The 24,568-nt window shown below is 42.2% G+C and overlaps 1 long non-coding RNA gene across 1 annotated transcript; it reads right to left on the bottom strand.

The window, feature by feature from the left end:
• Positions 1 to 1,626: 1,626 nt before the first annotated feature.
• Positions 1,627 to 23,193, bottom strand: LOC139074735 (uncharacterized). The gene is made up of 3 exons (XR_011524425.1): positions 22,961 to 23,193; positions 15,808 to 15,953; positions 1,627 to 2,133 (listed from the first exon to the last, which is right to left on the bottom strand). It is a non-coding gene; the product is annotated as an uncharacterized lncRNA (long non-coding RNA).
• Positions 23,194 to 24,568: the final 1,375 nt, after the last annotated feature.

Below are 24,568 nucleotides of genomic sequence, written 5' to 3'. Positions count from 1 at the left end.
GAAGCAAGGAAGGAGGGGCCCCTTAGCTACACCTGGTCATGGGGCCATGTGGGTACACGGAGGCAGGAGCACCAGAGCCAACAACCTCCATGGTGGGTGGCCTGAAGGTGTCTCTCTGTTTATTGCCCTGACGACGTCCAGCACGACTGCCACACTGATATGTGGGACATGTTTGGGTGTAGAAATGACATGTTGTCCCCAGAGATGCTATTAAAATATAAAGAAGGGAAAACAGCATCTAAGGACCAGGTCATCTCAATATACAACATATTCACTATGGACCCTGGCTGGTGACTCCCTCTCCTCTGACTCAGAGTTTCCCCTGGAGAAGCACTGTTCCCTGAGGGACCCACCCAGCTGGAAAACTGAGTCCAGTGGGTCAGCAGGTAGAGGCAGCACCTGGATTTTCCTCTTGGCTCTCCCAGCAACAGCATTGTGTGATCTTGGGTAGGTTACACTCTCTGAGTCTCAGTTTCCCCACTTGTGGGTCCCACCCAACTTGAATATTCTAGAGGCTATGATTCCACCAGACACTCCTACTTGTGGTGAACTTTAGGCCAAAGCTGAGTTGTGGGCTGTGTTATCCGTGGGTGGCTCATGGGCAGTAGGGCTGGGCTGGGTATCCTGCCTCCACAGACAGCATCCCTGAGGAAGGCCTGTGGCAATCCCAGCAAGCTGCCAGTGACCCACTATTTCTTAGTGGTGACTAAAGGGGCCTAGCTCACAATTCCAGCAGCACATTCCGTTTCCCACCATTGCTTCTTTTCCTTCTTGCCCCTAGCCCATCTCCCAGTCTCCAAATGAAAATCTGGCAGAAGCCAGACTGGGGACCATAATCCAGTATTCATTTATGAAAGGTGGATTGTAAAAATGAGTATCTAAACCACTCAAATTGATTCCTCAGCTGTACTCTAGTCTAACAATTCTCAAAATGTGGTCCAGGGACCTCTGGGGTCCTTGAGAACTTTCCAGGGGGTCTGCACGATCAAAACTACTTTACAAGAATACTAACATGTTATTTGCCTTGTCATCCTCCTTCTCCCACAAGCGTGTGGTGGAATTTCCTGAGGCTATGTGACGTGGGACATCACAACAAATTAAATGCAGCTCCGAGAATCCGGCCATCTTCTATTAAGCCAGATACTAAAAAGATTTGTAAAAATGTAAAATAATATCTTTGTTCTATTTTTTGGGGAGAATCTGGGTTGCTTTTTTTAAAAGCGTATTATGTTAACATGCGATGGGTTTATTGTTGTAGTTTAAAATGAATTAACTAGTATTTTAAGAATTTCTCAGCTTTAGTTTGTAATATGGTATATATTACTGGATATAACATACATAAACAAAATCTTTTTGAGCTCCTCAATAATTTTTCAGAGTACAAAGAGGTCCCGAGACCAAAAGACTTGAAAACCGCTGCTGCGCTCAGTGGGAAATCAAGGGCTTTAGGGCACTGCCTCTGCCTGCTAACCTCCTGGACTAGGTTTTCCAGCTGGGTAGATCTCCCAGGCAAAACGACTTCTCCGGGGAAACTGAGTCAGAGGAGAGGGAGTCAGACCTTGGTTCAGATATGGGCCCCACTACCTCCTAGCGGTGCAGCCTTGCGCAAGTCATTGAACTTCTCACCTTCAGTTTCTTCATCTGTGACAGACAGGTGTCATAATGAGGTGTTTGCCACCATGCCTGGCACTTGTGATGTGCTCGGTAAATGTTGGTTCTGTCCCTGCATCTCCAGGACAAGGGCGCTTGACCTGGGCATCGGCACACTGAGGATGACTGCTGCAGGAGAGGTGCTTTCCAGCCCTTGCCGCTGATCTTGACTTTAACTGCCTCCGCATTTCTGACGCATGCCCAGATGCTGCCGATGCTACTAGTCCAGGCGCCACGTTCTGAGAACCACTGACGTGAGCCTTTAAGAGTTCAAATCTTGCAGATGATTAAGATGTGTTTTACCTCCTTGATATTTAAGGAAATCTGGGTCCTGGGAGGTTCTTGAAGGAGAAGGGGCTCCTGGGAGTAAAGCTTCCAGAAATAGATGAGAGGGGTCCTCTGGCCAGCCTCCTTAACTGTCTTTTTGGATTTCCATAAACAAACCCTTTGCTCATAGTTCCTGCCTTGGAAAGCCCATTCTGCCTGCAGAGAGAGGAAAGTGAGGGGCCCATGTCAGTAGGGTGTGATAAATATTACTCAGCTCTCTGCATCACATCAGCTGCCTCCTTCCTCTTGACTTCCTCCATCTTCTCTCTCCCTCTTTTTCATCCTGTTTCTTCCCCTTTCAAGCCAGCAGCTGGTGGCTGAAAACTGAAGCCTTGGCACCCCCCTGAAGCTCACAGCAGTGGTCCTGGGGCTGCCCCCAGAGTAGAATTCTTGGGGGTCACTGGGGGCTGAGGAGAGAGGCCCTTCAGTCGATGAGTTAGCAGCTGCCCCGGGAGGGTGCAGTTGGGGGCCTCCCCGAGCCTGCTCCCTGTTCCTCCTTAATACTTAGAATTCTTTCCCTTTTGTTTCTTCTAGCAACTTTCAGGGTCTTGTAGCAGTCCTAAGACATCCCCAAGAGAACTCTTCCCTTCAAAACCAGCATCTCCCTTTAGGAAGCTGTGGACACAGCGCTGCTCTTTTTTCCCATAAGCAAATCTTTCACACAGTTGGCAGGGAGAGCATCCCTGAATCCGCGCAAGTCAGAGGTGGGAAGCAGAGGGAAGAAGGAGTAGCCATCCTCCCGCCACAGTGCTGCACCCTGTTCTCCCAGAGCCTTCCCTCCCCAGCGCTGTGGAGATGGATTTGCTCAGCCCACTGCGGTTCGGTGGAAACTAGGGAAGGATGGTAAACGGCCTCTGACAGGTTAAATGCAAGGTCGGTCCCCAGTGTGGGTAGCTGATCACCACTTATTCTTCCTCTACAAGCTTCGGTTCGCTCACAAGATTGGAAGAATAATATCTACTGAAAGTGTGGTTGTGAAAGTTAAGTTATGCAATATATCAACGGCACTCTCTCAGGGAGTCTGAGCACCCAATGTGAGCGACCTGCAGTTGCCCCGGCAGGAGCACCCACCATTCCTCCCCGCTGGGCCCTAGGCTCCAAAGGAACAATAGGAATGGGCAACGATTTGAGGAGGCATTGAGTGAGTGAAAACCACTTCCCTCTGGGGTCAGAAAACCAGAGTCTAGTTTCACAAGCACTGAGGAGCTAGTTAGTGCACCTAACTAGCAAGTGAATGTGCGTCTTGGTGCTTCTGTGCTCTCGTTCAACATGGGCGTGAGGACCACACCAGACAAAGAACTGGACCTCCTTTGGACCGAAGAAAGTTCCAGAAACCTGGTAAGTGCCATTTAGAGACTGATTCCAAGCTGGTTGGTGACTGGGCCCAGGGGATGCTGTCTGGGAGACTGGCCGTTTCCCCGCAGGCGCCCCCATCGATTTCACGGCCCCGCAGCTGCAGCACGTTCCTTCCCTGGCCGCCGAGGAGGCCTCGCGCCCGGGCTGGGAGCCCAGAGAGGCCTTGCTGCAGAGACATTTGGCCCTTCTCCCTGAAACGCCCGGCTTTGATTTATTTCCCATCCTGGCCGGTGTCCCGCTGACCTGCTCCTATAACCACATAATTACATTATTAGCATATGATGAACCACAGTACACAATGTGTCCTGCTGGAGAGGATTAGAATAAATCGCAGCTTCAGCAGAGGGAAAGGAGAAAAGGCGAGAGGGCGAGCCGGAGCTGCACGCACATCGACTGTGGCTGGAGGAGATCTTAAACACCCATCTCCCTGGCCATGCCCAAGCCACCTTCCCATCTTTCCCACTCTCAGAGTCCTGAGTGGCACTGGGGAGAGACATGTGGCTGTTCCCCTACTTGACTTCTCACTGCTGCTCTGGTTGGCTCCCTGTTGAATTTCCCAGAGCCTCTGGTCCAAATGTTCCTACTTCCTGGAGGCCCTGAACACACACTGGTCCCAACTGCACTCGGCCAATGACCTCATCTACTTCAGGGAGATTGGAACCACACAGTAAAATCCTTTAAATTCCATCCCTTCTGCATCAGTTTTTCTGTCTCTTCACCCACCCTCCCCTCCATTTTTTTTAATCATTTCTTGGCAAGTGAATCCTTCCCCTCTGCTTCCATCCTACGTCCTCCCATTAGTCCCCTCTCACCTTCCCAATTGACACTTGGTCCACAAGAGGATGGTTTTGTTCATCCTTAAAATATGAGTCCTCAATCCAACGGGTTCTCAAGCTACTGCCCTGTATTTCTCCTTCCAGGCACCGCTGAGCTTTGTAGAGGAGGCGTTATTCCAACGCCTCCGCTCCCTCGTCTTCCTCTCACTCCTCAACCCTAACGATCATGGTTTCCACCCAGAGCTCAACTAAAAATACGCACCTGGAAAGATAGTCACAATATATTGTGAGCTGGAAAATGCAGATGATAAAACAGGATGTATACTGCAATTTCATTTTTTATTTTCATTTCATTTTATTATTGATCTCATAATAGTTTACATTAATGTGAGATTTCACTTGTACATTATTTCTTGTCTGTCACCACATAAGTGCTCCCCTTCACCCCCTGTGCCCACCCCCCCACCCCCCTGGTAACCACTCAATTGTTTTCTTTGTCCATGTGTTTGTTTATATTCCACATATGAGTGAAATCATCTGGTGTATGTCTTTCTCAGTCTGGCTTATTTCGCTTAACATAATTCCCTCCAGGTCCTTCCATGTTGTTGGAAATGGGATGAATTTGTCTTTTTTCTGGCTGAGTAGTATTCCATTGTGTTTATATATGTATGTATATACCACATCTTCTTTATCCAGTCATTAGTCGATGGGCACTTGGGTTGCTTCCATGTCTTGGCTATTGTGAATAGTGCTGCATGAACACAGGGGTGCATATGTTACTTTAGATTACTGATTGCAAATTGTTTGGGTAGATACCCAGTGGTGGGATAGCTAGGTCTTATGGTATTTCTATTTTCAGTTTTTTGAGGAATCTCCGTACTGTTTTCCATAGTGGCTGTACCAGTTTGCATTCCCACCAGCAGTGTATGAGGGTTCCCTTTTCTCCACAACCCCTCCAATATTTGTTATTTTTAGTCTTAATGATTATAACCATTTTAAGATGTAAGGTGGTATCTTAGTGTAGTTTTGATTTGCGTTTCCCTGATGATTAGTGATCTTGAACATCTTTTCATGTGTTTATTGGCCATCTGTATATCTTCTTTGAAAAAATGTCTGTTCATCTCCTCTGCCCATTTTTTGATCGAGTTGTTTGGTTTTTTATTGTTCAGTTGTGTGAGTTCCTTATATATTATGGAGATTAACCCCTTGTCAGATGTATGATTTGCAAATAATTTCTTCCAGTTGGTGGGTTCTTTTTGTTTTGATTCTGGTTTCTTTTGCCTTGCAGAAGCTCCTTAGTCTGATGAACTCCCACTTGTTTATTTTTTCTTTTGTTTCCCTTGTCTGCGAAGACATGGTATTTGAAAAGATCCTTTTTAGTTTGATGTAAAGAGTGTACTACCTGTATTATCTTCCAGGAGTTTTGTAGTCTCAGGACTCATCTTCAAGTCTTTGATCCATTTTGAGTTTATTTTTGTGCATGGTGTGAGATAATGGTCTATGTTCATTCTTTTGCATGTGTCTGTCCAGTTTTCCCAACATGATTTATTTAAGAGACTCTCCTTTCTCCATTGTGCGTTCTTGGCATGTTTGTCAAAGATCAGCTGTCTGTAGATGTGCAATTTTATTTCTGGGCTTTCGGTTCTGTTCCACTGATCTGTGTGTCTGTTTTTGTACCAATACCATGCCATTTTGACCACTATGGCTTTGTAGTACATTTTGAAGTCAGGGATTGTGATGCCTCCAGCTTTGTTCTTTTTTCTCAGGATTGCTTTAGCAATTTGGGGCTTTTGGTTGCCCCATATGAATTTTAGGATTCTTTGATCTATTTCCATGAAGAATGTCATTGAGATTCTGATTGGGATTGCAGTGAATCAGTAGATTGCTTTGGGTAGTATGGACCTTTTAACTATGTTTATTCTTCCAATCCATGTGCATGGAATCTCTTTCCATCTCTTTATGTCGTTATCAATTTCTTTCAGTAATGTCTTATAGTTTTCATTGTATAAGTCCTTCACCTCCTTGGTTAAATTTATTCCTAGGTACTTTATTCTTTTAGCTGCGATTGCAAATGGAATTGTATTTTTGAGTTCTCTTTCTCTAAGTTCGTTATTGGAGTATAGGAAAGCAACTGATTTTTGTAAGTTGATTTTGTACCCTGCAACTTTACTGTAGTTGTTAATAATTTCTATTAGTTTTATGATGGATTCATTGGGGTTTTCTATATATAATATCATGTCGTCTGCAAACAGTGAGAGTTTCACTTCTTCACTCCCTATTTGGATTCCTTTTATTCCTTTCTTTTGCCTCATTGCTCTGGCCAAAACCTCCAGTACTACGTTGAATAAGAGTGGTGATAATGGACATCCTTGTCTTTTTCCTGTTCTCAGGGGGATGGCGTTCAGTTTTTGCCCATTGCGTATGATGTTGGCTGTGGGTTTGTCATATAAGGCCTTTATTTATGTTGAGGTAATTTCCTTCTATCCCCATTTTGTTAAATGGCTGTTGAATCTTGTCAAATGCTTTCTCTGCATCTGTTGAGATGATCATGTGGTTTTTATTACTCAATTTGTTGATGTGGTGTATCACGTTGACTGATTCATGGATATTGAACCATTTCTGTGTCCCTGGTATGAATTCCACTTGATCATGATGTATGATCCTTTTGATGAATTGCTGAATTCGGGTTGCCAAAATTTTGTGTAGGATTTTTGCATCTATGTCATCAAAAATATTGGCCTGTAGTTTTCCTTTTTTGTGCTGTTCTTATCAGGCTTTGGTATCAGAGTGATGTTGGCCTCATAGAATGTGTTAGGAAGTGTTCCATCTTCCCTAATTTTTTGGAATAGTTTGAGAAGGATAGGTATTAAATCCTCTCTGAAAGTTTGGTAGAATTTCCCAGGGAAGCCATCTGATCCTGGGGTTTTATTCCTTGGGATGATTTTGATTGCTGTTTCAATCTCTTTCCTTGTGGTTGGTCTAATCAGATTGTCTGTTTCTTCTTGATTCAGCTTTGGGAGGTTGTAAGAATCTAAGAATTTGTCCGTTTCCTCTAAATTATCCATTTTTTTGGCATATAGTTTTTCGTAGTATTCTTTTATAATCCGCTGTATTTCTGTGGTGTCTGTTGTTGTTTCTCCTCTTTCATTTTGGATTTTGTTTATCTGAGCTTTCTCTCTTTTTTCTTTATAAGTCTGGCTAGGGGTTTGTCAATTTTATTTATCTTCTCAAAGAACCAGCTCTTTGTCTCAGTGATCCTTTCTACTGCATTTTTTCTTTCAATAGCATTTATTTCTGCCCTGGTTTTTATTATTTCTCTCCTTCTGCTGACTTTGGGCTTTGTTTGTTCTTTTTCTAATTCAGTTAGGTATAATTTGAGATTGCTTATTTGGGATTTTTCTTGTTTGTTAAGGTCTGCCTGTATTGTGATGAATTTCCCTCTTAATACGGCTTTTGCTGCATCCCATGTGAGTTGGTATGGTATGGTTATCATTTTCATTTGTCTCCAGATATTTTTTGATTTCTCCTTTAATTTCACCAATGATCCATTGCTTGTTCAGTAGCATGTTGTTTAGTCTCCACATCTTTGTCCCTTTCTCAGATTTTTTTCTTGTAATTAATTTCTAGCTTTATAGCATTGTGATTGGAAAAGATGCTTGTTATTATTTCAATTTTCTTAAATTTATTGAGGCTTTCCTTGTTTCCCAACACATGGCCTATCCTTGAAAATGTTCTGTGCGCACTTGAGAAGAATGTGTATTCTGCTATTTTTGGATGGAGTGTTCTATATATGTCTATTAAGCCCAACTGGTTTAGCTTTTTATTTAATTCCACTGTTTCCTTGTTGATTTTCTGTCTAGATGATCTATCCATTGATGTGAGTGGAGTGTTGAGGTCCCCCACTATTATTGCATTATTATTAATATCTTCTTTTAGGTTTATTAATAGTTGCTATTATTAATAGTTGCTAACCAAAGTTCATAAAGCAACTATTAATTGAGCTTTGGTGCTCCTGTGTTGGCTGCATAGATATTTATAAGCATTATTTCTTCTTGATAGGTGTCCCTTTGATCATTATATACTGCCCCTCTTTGTCTCTCTTTACTTGTCTTATCTTGAAGTCTACTTTGTCTGATACAAGTATTTTGACACCTGCTTTCTTTTGTTTGCCATTAGCTTGGAGTACCGTCTTCCATCCCTTCACTCTGAGCCTGTGTTTGTCATTGGAGCTAAGATGTGTTTCCTGGAGGTAGCATCTTGTTGGATCTTGTTCTTTAATCCTTCTCACCACTCTGTCTTTTTTTTATTTTTTAGAGGAACATTAGCCCTGAGCTAACATCTGCCACCAATCCTCCTCTTTTTGCTGAGGAAGACTGGCCCTGAGCTAACATGCATGCCCATTTTCCTCTACTATATATGTGGGATGATTACTACAGCATGGCTTGCCAAGTGGTGCCATGTCCACACCCAGGATCCAAACCGGCAAACCCCAGGCTGCCAAAGTAGAATGTGTGCACTTGACTGCTGCATCACCAGGCCGGCCCCTCTGTGTCTTTTTAATGAAGAATTCAATCCATTTACATTTAGGATGATTATTGATGTATGAGGGCTTAATGCTGTCATTCTATCACTCGTTTTCTGGTTTTCCTCCATTTCCTTTGTTTCTCGTCCTGTGTGTTTTGGTCTACCCATTGAATTATGTAGCCTTTTATGATGTGTTTCTTTGTTTTCTCCTTATTTATTCTTTGTGTCTCTGTTCTGCTTTTTTGTTTAGTGGTTACCCTGAGGTTTGTATTCAGAATCTCATGTATAAGATAGTCCATTTTCTGGTAGCCTCTTATTTCCTTAGTCTAAACTGATTCAGTCCCTTTCCTCTTCCCCTCCTAAGTTGTTTTTCTCATATCTTATTCCATCTTGTGTTGTGAGTTTGTGGTTAAAATGACAGGATTACCTTTGTTTTTGGTGTTTTCCTTCCCTCTAGCTTAATGCTATAGTTAAATATTTGCTATCTTATTCTGGTTCTGTCCGCCTATTTATCTCCTTACTCTGTGTTTTGTGTCCCCTTTCTCCCTTTTTTTTTTTCAGGTATGAGGGCCTTCTTGAGGACTTCTTGTAGGGAGGGTCTCATGGCTGCAAAGTCCCTTAGCCTTTGTTTGTCTTGGAAAGTTTTAATTTCTCCCTCATATCTGAAGGATATTTTTGCTGGATAGACTATACTTGGCTGAAGATTTTTGCCTTTTAAAGATTTGAGTATGTCCTTCCATTCTCCTAGCTTGTAAGGTTTCTGCAGAGAAATCCACTGAAAGCCTGATAGTGGTTCCTTTGTAAGTTATTTTCTTCTGCCTTGCTGCCCTGAGTATTCTTTCTTTGTCATTCATTTTTGCCAGTTTTTTTCTACTATCTGCCTTGCAGTAGGTCTTTTTGCGTTGACAAATCTAGGAGATATGGAAGCCTCTTCCACACAGATTCCCCTCTCTTTCTCTAAGTTTTGGAAGTTCTCTGCTATTATTTCTTTGAACGTGCTTTCTGTTCCATTCTCCTTCTCTTCTCCTTCTTGAATACCTATAATTCTTATGTTGTATTCCCTCATTGAGTCAGATGTTTCTTGGAGACTTTCTTCATTTATTTTTAGTCTTAGTTTTCTCTCCTCCTCTGCCTGGAGCATTTCAACATGTCCAGCTTCAATTATGCTGATACACTCCTCTATGATGTCTACTCAAGCATTCAGGGACTCCATATTTTGTTTTATCTCCTCCACTGTGTCTTTTATCTCTAATATTTCTGATTGGTTCTTCTTTATAGTTTCAATCTCTTTTGTGAAGTAGCTCCTGAACTCATTGAATTGTTTCTCTACTTTCTCTTTTACCTCGCGTTTTTTGATGATAGCTATTTTGAATTCATTGTCATTTAGGTTACATATTTCCGTGTCTTCAGGACTGAGTTCTTGGGGCTTGTCATTTTCTCTCTGGTCTGGAGATTTGATGTAGTGTCTGATGTTGGATGGTTGGGTCTTACACATTCTGATATTATTCAGTTGCAGTTACCACCTCTCACCACTGGGTGGGGGTCGAGAGCTGCATATTCTGAGCCCTCCACCTTCAGCCCGAGAGCCTAGGTAGTGGAGCAGCACAGCACACGGCGGGTGGGGGGAGGGGCACTTTCTCCTGCTTGCACTCTGGGCTTTCTTGATCAGCTCTCACTATCTGGTCTCCTGGGATGTTCGCTTGATGAGGTCACCAACCCCCCCCCCCCCCCACGAAAGCTTTTGCCCTGTTAGAGGGCTTCCCTCTAGGCTGCAAGGACCCTAGGGAGTCCTTGCTGATCCTGCAAAGGAGCGATCCCTCCCCCATTCCTTCCCCCATGGATCCTCCTTCAGACTCCTTTAGGGGAGGGAGTGAAGTTCTCTCTTACCCCATTCCAGCTCCTCTGAGGGGGCTCCAGCCTCTCCGCCCTCCATTGTGTGGCTGCATGCCTCTCCTAGGTTTTTGGGTTGTTAGGATATCTTCTGTTGGAGTATGGTTGCCCCTTTTTGTTGTAGGTTGGAGGGGATAGAATCCTGGGCAAATTCACTCCACTATGATGCTGACGTCACTCTTTTGTTTTTGATTTTTTTTTTAAAAAAGTTATATTTACATATTTTTTATAGAGAAATATTATATAATAAAATAATACTGGATATCTCTGGGTGATGGAATTGTACATAATTTTTTGTTCTTTTTATCTGTTTTCAGATTTTTCTCAATGAACATGAATTACTTGTGAAAAAAATACAAGCTGTAGGGAAAATGAAGGCAACAAACTGCTTTAAATGTCTGATAATAAACTTTAAACTTCGATGGCTTACATCACTCCTTATACCTAAATGAATTACAGATGGATCAAATATTTAGAAGTAAAAAAGTGAAACAATAAAAGAATTGGAAGAAAATATGAGATTTCTTCTAATAATCTTGGAATAGGCAAGACTTCTGAGCAACTCACAAAAACCAGAAGCCGTAGAAGAGATTAATGAATTTGATGGCAGCAAATGCAACAAACAAAGTCAAAATACAGGGGACAAAGTGGGGGAAATTACTCATATGTGAGAAGTGATTAGTTCTTTAAACTATAAACACCACTTTTAAATCAATAAGAAAAATATCAACCAATCAACAGAAAAGTAGGTGGGTAAAGGACCTGAAAAAATAGTTCGCAGATAAAGATACACAATTAACTTAAGAACACATGATAAGGAAAGCAAAACTTTTAAAGAAAAGACACCATTTTCTACCTATCAGTTTGGAAAAGGATAAAAATGTGATCATGTACAGTTAGAATAAATAGAAACAGATTTTTACACACTGTGGTGGGAGTATAACTTGATGCTGCTTTTGTAGTATGGTGATATCTTTCCAGATTCAAAATTCACATGCCCTTTGTACCATCACATTCACTCCTAGGAATTCATTCTAGAGATACACTTTCAAAGAACCAGCTTAGGCTTTTGTTACCTTCTCTATTGTTTTCCTGCTTTTAATTTCATTCATTTCTGCTCTAATTTTTATTTTTTCCTTCCTGCTTCTTGCTTTAGGTTTAATTTGCTTTCCTTTAATTGGGTTCCTCTCTTAATCCATTCAGGCTGCTATAACAAAAATACTACAGACTGAGTGGCTTAGACAACAAACATTTATTTCTCACAGTCCTGGAGGCTGGAAAGTCCAAGATCAAGATGCAGGCAGATTCAGTGTCTAGTGAGGTGGGCCCATTTCCTGGTTCATAGTGGAAGGCTTGTGGGAGATCTGTGGGGTCTCTTTTATAAGGGTACTAGTCCCATTCATGAGGGCTCTGCCCTCATGACCTAATCACCTCCCTAAGGCCTTACTTCCTAATAACATCACTGGGGATTAGATTTCAACTTCAGAATTTGAGGAGGGGGACACATTCAATCTACAGCAGTTCTTGAGGTGGAAATTTAGGTAATTTGTTTGTGATTTTTCTTGTCTTCTAATGTAAGCATTCAGTGCTATTCATTTCCCTCTAAGCACTGCTTTTGCTGCATCCCACAAATTTTGATATGTTGCATTTTCATTTTCATTTACTTCAAAATACGTTTTAATTTTCCTTGAGATGTCCTCTTTGACTTACTAATATTTAGAAGTGTGTTATTGAATTTCCAAATATTTGGGCTTTTCCTGATATCTGTTATTGATTTCCAATTTAATTTTGATATGATCCAAGAATGCGCACTGTATGATTTCTATTCTTTTAAGTTTATTCAGGTTTGTTTTATGCCTAGAATATCGTTTATCTTGATGAATGTTCCGTGTACACTTGAGATGAATGTATATCCTACTGTGGTTCAATAAAGTGTTCTATGAATGTCAATTAGGTCTAGTTGGTTGATAGTGTTCTTCAGGTCATCTATTTTCTGCCTACTTCTTCTATCATTTATTGAGAGAGGCATTTTGAAGTCTCCGACTATAATTGTAGATTTGCTACTTCTTTCACATCTATCAATTTTTTATGTGTTTTTAATCTCTGTTAAGTTCACACAGGTTTAAGAACATTATGCCTTCTTGGTGAACTGATTTTTTCTTTATTATATAATATCCCTCTTTATTCTAAAGTCTACTTTATCCAAAATTATTTAACTGCTTCTGCTTTCTTTTGGCTAATATTTTCATTGTACATTTTTCTCTATCCCTTTTCTTCTAACCTATTTATATCTTTATATCTAAACCAGGTTTATTATAGACAGAATATAGCTGAGGCCTGATTTTTGTAATGCTTTTTTTTTGATGAGGAAGATTGGTCCTGAGCTAACATCTGTTGCCAATCTTCCTCTCTTTTTTTTCTCCCCAAAGCCCAAGTACATAGTTGCATATCCTAGTTGTAAGTCATTTTAGTTCTTCCATGTGGGATGCCACTACAGCATGGCTTGATGAGCGGTGTGCAAGTCTGCATCCAGGATCCAAATTGGCAAACCTCGGGCCACTGAAGCAGAGCACACGAACTTAACCACTTGGCCATGACGCTGGACCCTGAGGCCTGATTTTTTAAATCCAACCTGACAATGTCTATCTTTTAACTGATGTGTTTAGACCATTCACATTTAAAGTGATTATTGACATATTTAGACTAAAATCTATTATTTTTGCTAGTTGTTTTCTTTTTCTTGTGCTTGTTTTTTGTTTCTTGTTTCCTCTTTTGTTGTCATCTCTGGTTTTACGTGAGCAATTTTATGATTTCATTTTATCTTCTCTATTAACTTATTATGTACACTTCTTCTTAACTTTTATAGTAGTTTCCCTAAGGTTTACAATATACATTTTTAAATAATCTGAGCTTATCTTTTATCATAACAAAATTTTATCATAATATTATATCACTTCATGTCCAGAGATAGGACCTTACGGCAGAATACTCCTAGTTTCTTCCTCCCATCCCTTGCTTTACTGTGATCATAGGTTTCACATTTACATATGATGTAAACACCAATACAGTCATGCACTGAAGAATGATATTTTGGTCAATGGCTAACTGCATATATGATGGTTGTCTCATAGGATTAGTACCACACAGCCTAGGCATGTAGTAGGCTATATCTACTAGGTTTGTGTAAGTACACTATGATGTTCACACAATGATGAGATCGCCTAATGATGCATCTTTCAAAGGTATCCACATCATTAAACAATGCATGACTTTACATCATTACTGTTATTGTTTTATAGTTATTTTTTAGAGCAACTAAAAATAAGAAAAATATTATATGTTACCTTTTTTGTCCCATTTCCAATACTCTTCATTTCTTTGTGTAGATCTAAGTTTCTTACCTCAATAATATTCCTTCTGTCTGAAGAACTTCATTTTTTTTCTGTGAGGAAGATTGGCCCCAAGCTAACATCTGTTGCCAATCTTCCTCTTTTTGCTCCAGGAAGATTGTCACTGAGCTAACATCTGTGCCAGTCTTCCTCTATTTTATGTGGGATGCTGCCACAGCATGGCTTGATGAGAGGTACTAGGTCTGCACCCAGGATCTGAACCCATGAACCCTGGGCCAATGAAGTGGAGCATGCAAACTTAACCACTACACCACTGGGCTGGCCCATGAAGAACCTCTTCTAACACGTTTTGTATAGTGGTCTGCAAGCAATGAATTCTCTCAGTTTTTGTTTGAGAAAGTCTTCATTTCTCCTTCACTCTTGAAGCATATTTTCTAGATATATAATTCTAGATCGGCAGGACTTTTTCTTTCAACATTTTAAAGGTGTTACTCCATTGTATTCTTGCTTGCATGATTTCTGATGAGAAATCTCCTGTATTCTTATCTTCGTTCCTCTGTAGGTAAGGTGGTTTTTTTCCCTCTGCAGTTGATTGCAAGATTTTCTCTTGATCCTTGTTTTTCTGCCCCTTGAGCTCGCCCATCTGTATTCTTACCATTATTTACTTACTATTACTATTCCTGTAGGCTCGCTAGATTGATGGTGGGGTGTGGCAGATAGGGAGCATTCTCTAATTTTCTAATTAGGTCTCAGTGTTTGGAGTATGCAGTAAGCCTGTGTCTGGGATGTAGCCTTGGTAATTGTTTCTGTTCAATTCCCCTATCCCTCCACTTCTATTCCTTTCCCTAACAGCAGTGAATAGCCCCAGTATCTTCAGTCTATGTCCTTGAGGAGAGCCTTGCTGCAAAAAAGATTACTGCTCCAACCCCCCAACCCCCACCCCGCCCTGCCCCAGGTGATACACAGGGGCGGGGCTCAGGGAAGTGGCCTCTGGCAATATACATTCCACTGCAAATTAAACCCTTTGTTCTGTAAAAAATAAAAGTCTCTGTGAAGTTTCAGCAGTGCCTGCCATTCCCCTCCCCCAGCCAATGTCTCTGGATTTTCCCCATCTTTCCTGTGAGTGTATGGGTGGGTGGGGGGGGGGGTGTTTCCTGGAGAAAAAGCCTGAAAAAGGGTGGGAATCTCCTGCCTGTCTACAGTCCTCGGGAGCTTCACACTCTCAGACTGGTCCATATCTAGCACCCAGCAAATCACTAAAATTTCTAGTTTAATGTTTCTACCAGCTTATATGGTACCCAGTGGCTTCTGTCACCAGCTAAGCAATGCCCAGGTCCTGTGTTTCCCTGCAGGCACCAGTATCTCTTCAGGATGTGGTTTGTCCTGTGACCTCAATTCTCTGATGAGTTCACAAAAAGTGATTCATGTTTATCTTGTTGTAACAATGGGGGCTGATCTTTTTTGGTTCTCTACATATCCTAGAGATATACTTTCAAATGTAAAATATATATATATGCAAAGAAATTTGTTCCTTCATTCTTTATACTAGAAAGAAAGACTGAAAACAACCCAAATCTCCCTAAAAAGGAAATCATAAACAAATAAAGATATAGCCATACAATGGAATATTATGCAGTTTATCTTAATAGGAAGAAGATGTGCAGTAGTTAAAAGGAATGAGATGGAATATTATGCAACAGTTGAAAGGAACATGCCGGTGTGGAAAATTATTCTCATTGAATGCCACTTTGTAGGGTTGAAATTGTTTTTACCATGTGATAAACTTTAGATCTGTTCCCAAATATTCAGGTTTTCCCTCCTGAACCCATGGCAGGAACACACATGCCCATATCCTTTGAAATGTGTTCATGGGCCTTGCTTTAGCCAATGAAATATTAGTGAGAGAATTACACTGGATTTCAGGCACTACTTACCCTCTTGGCCCAACTGGGCTCTCTTGGGCCCAAACTGCCCAACCACACACAGTGATCCTGCTGAGATGGAGTTGGTCTGTGGATACATGGACCCCAGAGATCACGTGGTTGAGGATTTAGCAGCCACCATTTTGAGATCCTGAATGCTGGAGAGCAAGCAGAGATAATGGAAGAGACATGTAGGAGAGAGACTCTGGAGAAAAAAACATGAAAGAGCAGAGAGATAGGTCAATGGACAAGAAAAGAGCACAAAAGATACCCAGATGGGTATTTCTTTCTGGTTCCTGGTTTTAGTCCTTTGAGTAACTCAGCTATATTTCACCTCCAGGAGCTTTGTGAGAAAACAGAATGTCTTAAAATAAATCCTCATTTATGTGAGCTAGCTTGAGCATATTTCTCCTCTTACTACCAAATTACATCTAATCCATGTGTCATTAAAGATCTCTCCCCATTTCTCCCATTACCCCCCAGGACAATCCTCTCTAGACTCCCCTGTTTCCCAGGCATCTCCAACACTGGCGGCCTTAGCACCTCTCCACACCACTCCTGCCACACAATCCCAGGCTGTCCACACCAGCCTGCCCACCACATTCTTCACGGCCTGGCTTCATGTCCATCCTCCCAAAATCCCCCACACCCAAAGCTGGACAGAATCTCTGTCTTAGCCCTGGATTTGTTCCTCTCCTGAACCATTTTTCAGATTCTGCCTTGCATTATAGTTGTTTCAGTTGTTTTATTTCTGGGGCTAAATTTAACCTCCTTGATGGTAATAAGTGTATCTTAGTTATTCCCAGAGGGCTTAAATGTTTTCTGGATGTTTCAGTTATTTAAGGTTGTTCTTACTAGGTTCTACAACACACCCCACTCACCCCGCCCCTAAACCGAAGTATGGAGGGAGAGGAAGAAGCTACAATGAACTCTGGAAACAAAAGTTCATTCTCTTCTCTCTTTCACTGAGCACTCAAATAACAAAAATGGCAAATACTGATATCATTTACTCCCTGCCAGGCATTGTCCTAAAGGCTGTTATATTTATTAATGTAAGTAATCATAATAAATCCCTATAAGGAAGGTAGAGTTATTCTCAATTTGTTGGTGAAGAAGTTTGCTCAAAGGCACATAACTAAAGGAAAGAAACAGAATTTTTACCCATAAGACTTGCTTACAGGTCCATGCTTTCAATTATTGGCCATGAGAAAGGCCTGAGGCGAGAGGAAGGGTGGGACCAAGCATGCCCACTCTCTAGTCTACTAGAGGACATTAGAAGTGAAGTCCATGCTCTTGTCTGCAGCGGAGTGGAAAGGAGAAAGGAAGACACTCGCATATAGATCAGAGGTCTCTGAAGGCATCAAGAGGCTTATGGCAGGTCCATGAAAAAGCTTCACACACATACACACACTAATTCACATATGTGTGTGTGTTTGTGTGTCTTTGTGTATTTGGAGGTGAGAAGGTTGATAGCTTTCATAGAATCTCAAAGGCATCTGGGACCTCTCAAACAATTAGAAACCACAGTTCAAAAGAGAGTGATCAAAGAGAGAGGAAGGAAGGAGGAATGCCAGAGAGGATAAGGGGAAGAGGGGAGAAGATAGGGACTGAGAGAGGAAGGGAGGAATGTGAGAGAAGTAAGAACCATTCCACATACAGCAGTCCTTAGGGGAAGCACCGGAGCCCCATCCTTGTCTCCAAAATATCCCAGGTACTAAGTGCCCATTGGCTTGTTAGCACCCGGGCAAATGGGCATGCGTGCTGGTACACACTTGTGAGATAGTGAGTCTTGAGGGAACAAATGACACCGTGACCCAAGCACTGCCCTGTTTGACCATCTTCCCTCTCAAGGCAGAATGGCAGGTGAAGGTCTTTATGAATATGTGGATGTTAGTACTGAAGTGACTTAAGTGTAGGGATTGGCCTTGCCAGGCACTGGCAATAGTCAGGCATCCATGTGCTTGGGGACAGATGAGTACCCAGTATGGGTAACACTCCACCACCCCGTTCCCCCACTCACTCATACCTCACCACTCTGCAGTTAATCAGTCAGCTTGGAACCGTAATATCAGGTCTGTCACACCCATATGAGTTTCTGTTGCCCTCTTCAAGGTATCTCCTTAGGACATCACTTTGAATCTTTCCCGTGATGCTACCATCTTGCTTCAAGAGTTAGGACAGAACAGTGGTTGAGAGTGTGGGCTCAGGTGTTTAGATTCAAGCTCTGCCACTTGCTCTAAGATCTTAAGCAAGCTACTTACCCTCAGTTTTCTCATCTACTAAATTGGGATTGAAATAGTTCCAAATGTATGGGGTTGTCCTGTGTATTAAGTACACTTGAATGTGTAAAGTGCTTGGGATGGTGCCCAGCACAGGGTATGCACTTGAGAAACTTTAGCTGTTGTCAGCGTGCAAAGCATCTTAGAGCTCTTCCCCAGGAGGGGACCTCAAAGCCAACAGCTCAGCCACACTCTTTAACCACCAGTGGAGTTAACTGTGATTTCCCAGCCTGATCATTCACCAATTCACCAAACCTGGCCCAAGGCTTTGGATGAAGATGAGCCTCCAATTTCAATAGTCTTAAGAAGAGACCACAGAATCTAGACGTTTCTGAAAGAGGACAGTTAACTATCTGAGCAATAACAGAATTTATGAGACAAAGGGTTCAGTTTCCAAATAAGACTACTTTATGCTTCTGGGTTTTTTCCTGTACTTTTTATCACTATAAAGCAAACTAAGAATGTTGTGGAAAACTTGAGAAGTACTGAAAAGTTTTATATTAACCTCTTTCATAATCCCTCCATAAAAATTCCATTGGTGTTATAATTTTGTTATATTTCTGCTCGTCTTTTTTATATTAAAAAATTGTCACGATCATACTACATATACATATTAGTGCCTGTTTTTTTTAAATGGAATACCATAATATTAGCATTTTACTACATTACTAAAAACTTTTTGCCAACTTCCTGCTAAAGATGATGGAGTCAAGCGGGCTCGGTGATTCTTCTTCCCCAAGCTAACAAAATGAACCAAGGAGAGTAGAAACAATTGAAAGGGGAAAAGCAGCCCCAAAATTCCCCAGAAATAAGGAGGGGCACAACTTCCTGGCTTACACTGTGAAAAGTGGTAGCCGATGGAAGATTCTGGTGACCATGTTTCAGGGTGGCTTCCAACCCAAGAAAGAAGATGGATTGTAAATCAACAAAGCCTGGGGAGTTCTCATAACATCCGCTAAATTGGTGAGCAGTGACCCGAGGGGCTGAAGAGGCTGCCTGGGGAGTCATGGAAACACCACAGGACTGGAGAGGAGGAGTCCCTGACTGCTGCTGGAGAGAATGGAGGAAGCTAGAAAAGCCACCAGAACTTTCTTTATGGCCTCTCCAGATTAGAGTTTTAATAACTAGCAACCAATTACCCATCACCCCCGTTGCCTGCCCCCCAACCACCTACACCCTACAATAAGCAGGGCTCCTCAGAATTAGAAACCAAAGAGAAATAAGGATATAAGATCCTCTTAGGGGAAAGGAAGACAGAGAGACAGATATAGATGGTAAATCTTGAAGGAAATGAAACAGGATGGTCTAGAGAGTATCTGGGTGGGGTATGGGATTGGATAGAGGGACGAGGCAGCATTTCAAAGGGAATGAAATCTGAGTTAGTCCTGAAGTGCGAGGGCTTCAGTCAAGCAAAGATCTCCATCAGTGGGCAGCCAATCTGACTGTGCACTGAAATCACACAGGGAGCTTGAAAACAAACAAAAAACAACCACAACCACAACAGCAACCACCACCAGCTTGGCTCCACTCAGGGTTCAAGCTGAGGCCCAGGCACCAGTGTTATTTTTAAACTTCGCAGGTGATTCTAAAGTACAAAGAGGGTTGAGAACCACGGTTGAGATGCCCATCTTTGCGTGAAAAATGATTTCATATTTCAGATAATTAAACTTGGTTCCTAGTAAAAGAATGACTGTTCAAATTAAACGGACATTTTTTAGGCTCATGATACAAACTGTCAAAATATTTCCGAGAAAAGGATGCAGCAACTTCCCTTCAAGAGGATCAGTTTGAAAGGAGGTAAGTGTCTTTTGAACGTTCAGGCTCACTCCCGTTTCTCAAACCTTTCCCTGACTGGGCACAGAAGGCGCTCGTCTACCGTGTACTCCTTTTGTTCTTTTGGAGTACGATATTCCTTCTCTTCTTTTTCCTTTCTTCCTTATCTCTCTGTTCTTTCTTTTTTACTCTCTTTAATTTTTCTTACAGAGTCTTCCTATCTTTTGCTGACCAGCAGGATCCAGTGGCAGGACTTGTCACAGGTTTTAGCGTAGACACCCCCTCTCTCCCATCTACTTCTCGAAGTCTTGGCTGGATTAATGGAAAATAGAGGAACCAAAACCCTAGTCCTCTGTCAGGCTTTGGGCATAATTACCAAGTATTTAATTATAGGTTTAATGGTAAGTTGAGGATGAAATCAGTACATTCTCAGGGGTGCTATGCACAAAATACCTGCACGCTTGGTTCATTTCATGGCGGGCATGCGTAGGCACGTGCATGGACACAGACTCCTTCCTCTTCCCTTTCTCCAGCCCTCCATGTGCCCCTTCCCCTTAGATGATGAGAGATTTAGGGGCAAGAATACTCAGGATTATCAAAACCATCGTTTATGACACTCGGAGAAACCAACCACAGAGTCTCCAGGGAGGTTTATCTCTTCATTTATTTGTTCTTATTCTGTCTCAAGATTCTATATTTGATTAGCTCTGAATAGTTTAAATTTAGCAGCTTTGGTTTATTGGTTTCTTTTTTAAAATTTAAAGCTTTACTCTTCAGAGTTGCTATAAATATCATCCTGGAGGGAAGGAGAATCTGGCTGGGCATTCCCTGAACCCATTGGCCCCTAGGGATGAAGCAACTGGTTGGATTGCCCAGGAGGGCGGCTCCAGTTCTCCTTACTCCTTTAAGGGTGTCCACTCCAACCCCTACTGTGTCTGGGTGGAAGAGGATGCCTCCCCACATAAAGAAGTGTATTATCTGAGCACAGCAATAAGCAAACTACTTCTCAACTCCAGATCTGTGTACAATAGGACAAGAGTGACCAAGATGGAAAAAGTAAAAGAGGAACCATTAGGAGCATCTCCTCCCGCAGAAGAAGAATAGGCCCAAGGGTTTCAAGAAGGGGCAAAAGAAGATGTCAGATCCTAGGAGCAAAACTTTTGTAGCCACACTCCAGGAGAGGTGAATGGTTCTTCTTCACTTCCCTCTTGGCTGCATGGAAAATTTTGCTGATTATTGTCATATTACAGCTATGTGATGTTAAACATCTGTTAGCCAGAAAAATATTTGGATAATTGAAAGCAGGATTTGTGTAAATTCCAGACCCTGGAACAAAGCTTTGCCAGGGCTCTCTCCCCACCATCCGTTCTCACCCTATAGCCTGGGCTTTCAGCCACAAAGCTTTGCTGGGGCCCTGGCAATGCAGAGACTGCCTGGGGAATGGGCTTTCCCAAGGTTGCCAAAAACCAGAAATTCGGCCTCATGTGCTCAGAATGTCTGATCGTAGAAATGGTCATTTTTTTTCCAGATATAATGCTCACTTTTATCCAGATGTTTTGGCTACCAAAACAAAATTAAAAACAGCAACAAGGAATTTCTTACCTCTACTACATGCCTACACTGATCTTGAATTCTTTCTTATTAAGCCAGACTTAATGGTTTTTAAGCAAGAACAACTCCATTTGAAGCCAGTTACATTATCAGGAGCTCATTAGCAGTTAGCTACAGGCAATGCAGAGTCAGAATTTTGTGTATACATATTAATAGTAATAATAGATAACAACTATTGAGCTTTTTCTATGAGTTGGGATACAATGTTAAGTGCTTTAAATGCAATAATTTAATTAGTCCTTCTAGGAGCCCCATATAGTAAGTATTGCCGTTCATTCTGTTTTGCAGATCAGAAAATGGAAACACAAAGTGGCTAAGCATCTCGCACCAAATCTGAGGAACTGGAAAGATGGAGTTGCCAATTCCTAAGATGAGGACCAGGAGGGGTGGAAGTTCAGGCAGGGGAAAACATGACTTCTATTTTTGACAAGCATCAAGTTGAGGTGCCAGTTAGGCACCTAAGGGTAAATATCAAGAAAATGTTTGGATCCAGGTGCCTGGAGTTCAGGAGTAAGGTAGAGACCAGGGATGTTAATTGGAAGACATCAGGGTATAGGTAGACTTTAAACCACGGTACTGGAAGTGATTGTCTAGAGCAAGAGTGTAGAGAAGAGGTCTGAGGATAGAGTCCAGGTAGTCAACATTAAGAGGTCAGAAAGAGGAGCCAGCAAAGGAGACAAGCAGTGGCTGGGTGGGGTGGCCAGGAGAGATGGACACAAAGAGCTTGTGGTATCTGAGCACCGAGTAAGGAAGCATTTCAAGAAAGAAGAAGTGGTCAATTTGTCAGAGGTTGACAACAGGTGGAGTATGATGAGGACTGGACATTTGGCAACAGACAGTTATTGTTGACCTTGACAAGAGCAGTTTCCATTGAAAGATGGGCTCAAAGCCTGCCTGGAATGGCTGGAAGACTTAGATATGGAAGAACGAGACAAGTTCACTGCTGCCCTCACTTCCCAGTTCTTTGACCTCTTCCATTTCAGTGGCTTCCACCTCCACTTCATGTCAGCCACCCACTAAAAGATCTTTTCTCCTTTTCTCTCTGACACCTTTCACTTCTGAAGTCTTAAACTCTAACGCTCTACACTATAACCTTGTTTCTTTTGAGTTTCCTCCTTCCTTATCCCACCGTACCCTTTCCTTGGATCTATGGAGACTTCCAGTCCCCGACTCCGCCATTTCTCCTTCTGATACTCTTACTTTCTTTAGTTCCCCCCCTTGACAGATTCAAATCCCTCGCTTCCCAGTCCATTGCACCCCACCTGAAAAAACCCACCTCTGGTTCCATGTTCTGATTCTTAGGTGACTGAGCCCTTCTAGAGAAACGTAGACCCCTCCCACTCAAGACAGATGCCACTGCAAATTCATGATCCCCAATCCAGACTGATCTCCCCACCCCTCCCATTACTGCCTGGCCGTCATCCTATTGGTTAGCAGTCAGATCTCATCTCAACAATAATTTCCCTTATTTCAAAGCTTTAACAATCTCCCCCTTTACTCACCTCTTCTCCCTTCACGGGCAGAAAAATTTTTGCCAAGTTGGAAAATCTTTTTAGAAAACAGATTTCAGAACTTCTGGCCCAACTCAGTGCTCTGGGGATATATAATCAATTTGAAGGAGAAATGATTAATTCTGGTTACCAGAGACGGGCTGATTCATATTCCATCCCTGAGCCAGACAGAGAAAGCCTTGCCAGTGGGAAATGGATGACAGAGGTAAAAGATGAACACAGGCAGGGATGCAGACACTCAGACAGCTCTGGGGCTGCCTGTGCACCACAGCATCACAATGGGGGCCTCACTCTTATGTGGCAGCTCATTGTCCCCTCAGAGAAACTTGGGGCCAGGCAGGGCCATTCCACTCCTCAGCCACACATGACTCTTAATATTTAAAGAAGAACACACATGTTCCTTGGGTATTTTAGCTCCACCCTCTTTCCCTGTCTTTGAACTTGTACAGAATGCAATAGATTCTGGTAAGATACTTACAATGTAAAACATTCCAACAATTCCCTAAAGAATCAAAAAGAATTATCATTCGTTGGAGTCTTTGCTTTAACGAGTATTAGCTAGTTGTTCTGTGTGACACCATAGTTATTCCAGGGCTTGTGCTAGGCTCTGGGTAGACAATGGTAACAAAACTGACACAGTTTTTGCCCTCATGGACTAATAGGAGAGACAAGCTGTAAACAAGTAAGCTCACAAATAGAAATATAATTGTAAACAGTGCAAGTGCTACAAAAGAGAAAAGAGGGTGCCGTTACAGGTTGAATTGTATCCCCCAAAAAGGTACGTTGAAGTCCTAACCTCCAGTACCTCAGAATGGGACCTTGTTTGGAAAGAGGGTTGTTTTAAGTGTAATTAGCTAATAAGAGGAGGTCATACTGGAACAGGGTTGGCTCTTAATCCAATATGACTGGTATCATAAAAACAAAGGAGAGAAACACAGAGAGGAGAATGCCATTTGAAGACAGAGACGCAGAGCGGAGAGATGGTCATGGGAGGATGAAGGCAGAGATTGGAGTTACACTACCACAAGCCAAGGAACACCACGGCTACCAGATGCTAGAAAGAAGTAGGAAAGGATCCACCACTAAAGGCCTCAGAGGGAGCACGGCCCTGCCGACACCTTGATTTCAGACTTCTGGCCTCCAGAACTGTGAGAGAATACATTTCTGTTGTTTAAGCCACCCAGTTTATGGTTCTTTGTTATGGCAGTCCTAGGAAACTAACACAAGTGCTATGTAAGACAGAATAATGGGTGGGGCCGAATTCAGATTGAAATGTGCATGAACTCAGCTGCTTTGAGGGTAAATGACAGGAAGATGTGCTAACTTATGTAAAAATAAGGAATTTACTTAAAGGAGATGAGGTAGCGCAGAGAGTCAAAGTAAACACTAAACGAGTTAGCCTTGGGAAGGAAAGAAACTGTGGAAGTTCTGAGATCCGGGAGCAGGAACTACAGGCGGACTTTTCAGGGCACTACCCTCAGAAGAAATATGTTCCCACTATTTTACTCCCTTGGATAAATCTAACCAAAATTCAAATGATTGGCTTAGCTTAGGTTGTGTGACAACTTCTGGAGGGCTGGCAAGAATGAGGGGGAAATT

Source organism: Equus przewalskii, chromosome 12 (genome assembly GCF_037783145.1).
Source record: "Equus przewalskii isolate Varuska chromosome 12, EquPr2, whole genome shotgun sequence".
Taxonomy (NCBI): Eukaryota; Metazoa; Chordata; class Mammalia; order Perissodactyla; family Equidae; genus Equus; species Equus przewalskii.
The sequence above is the reverse complement of the archived record's forward strand: the minus strand, read 5'-3'. Positions and strand labels throughout refer to the sequence as shown.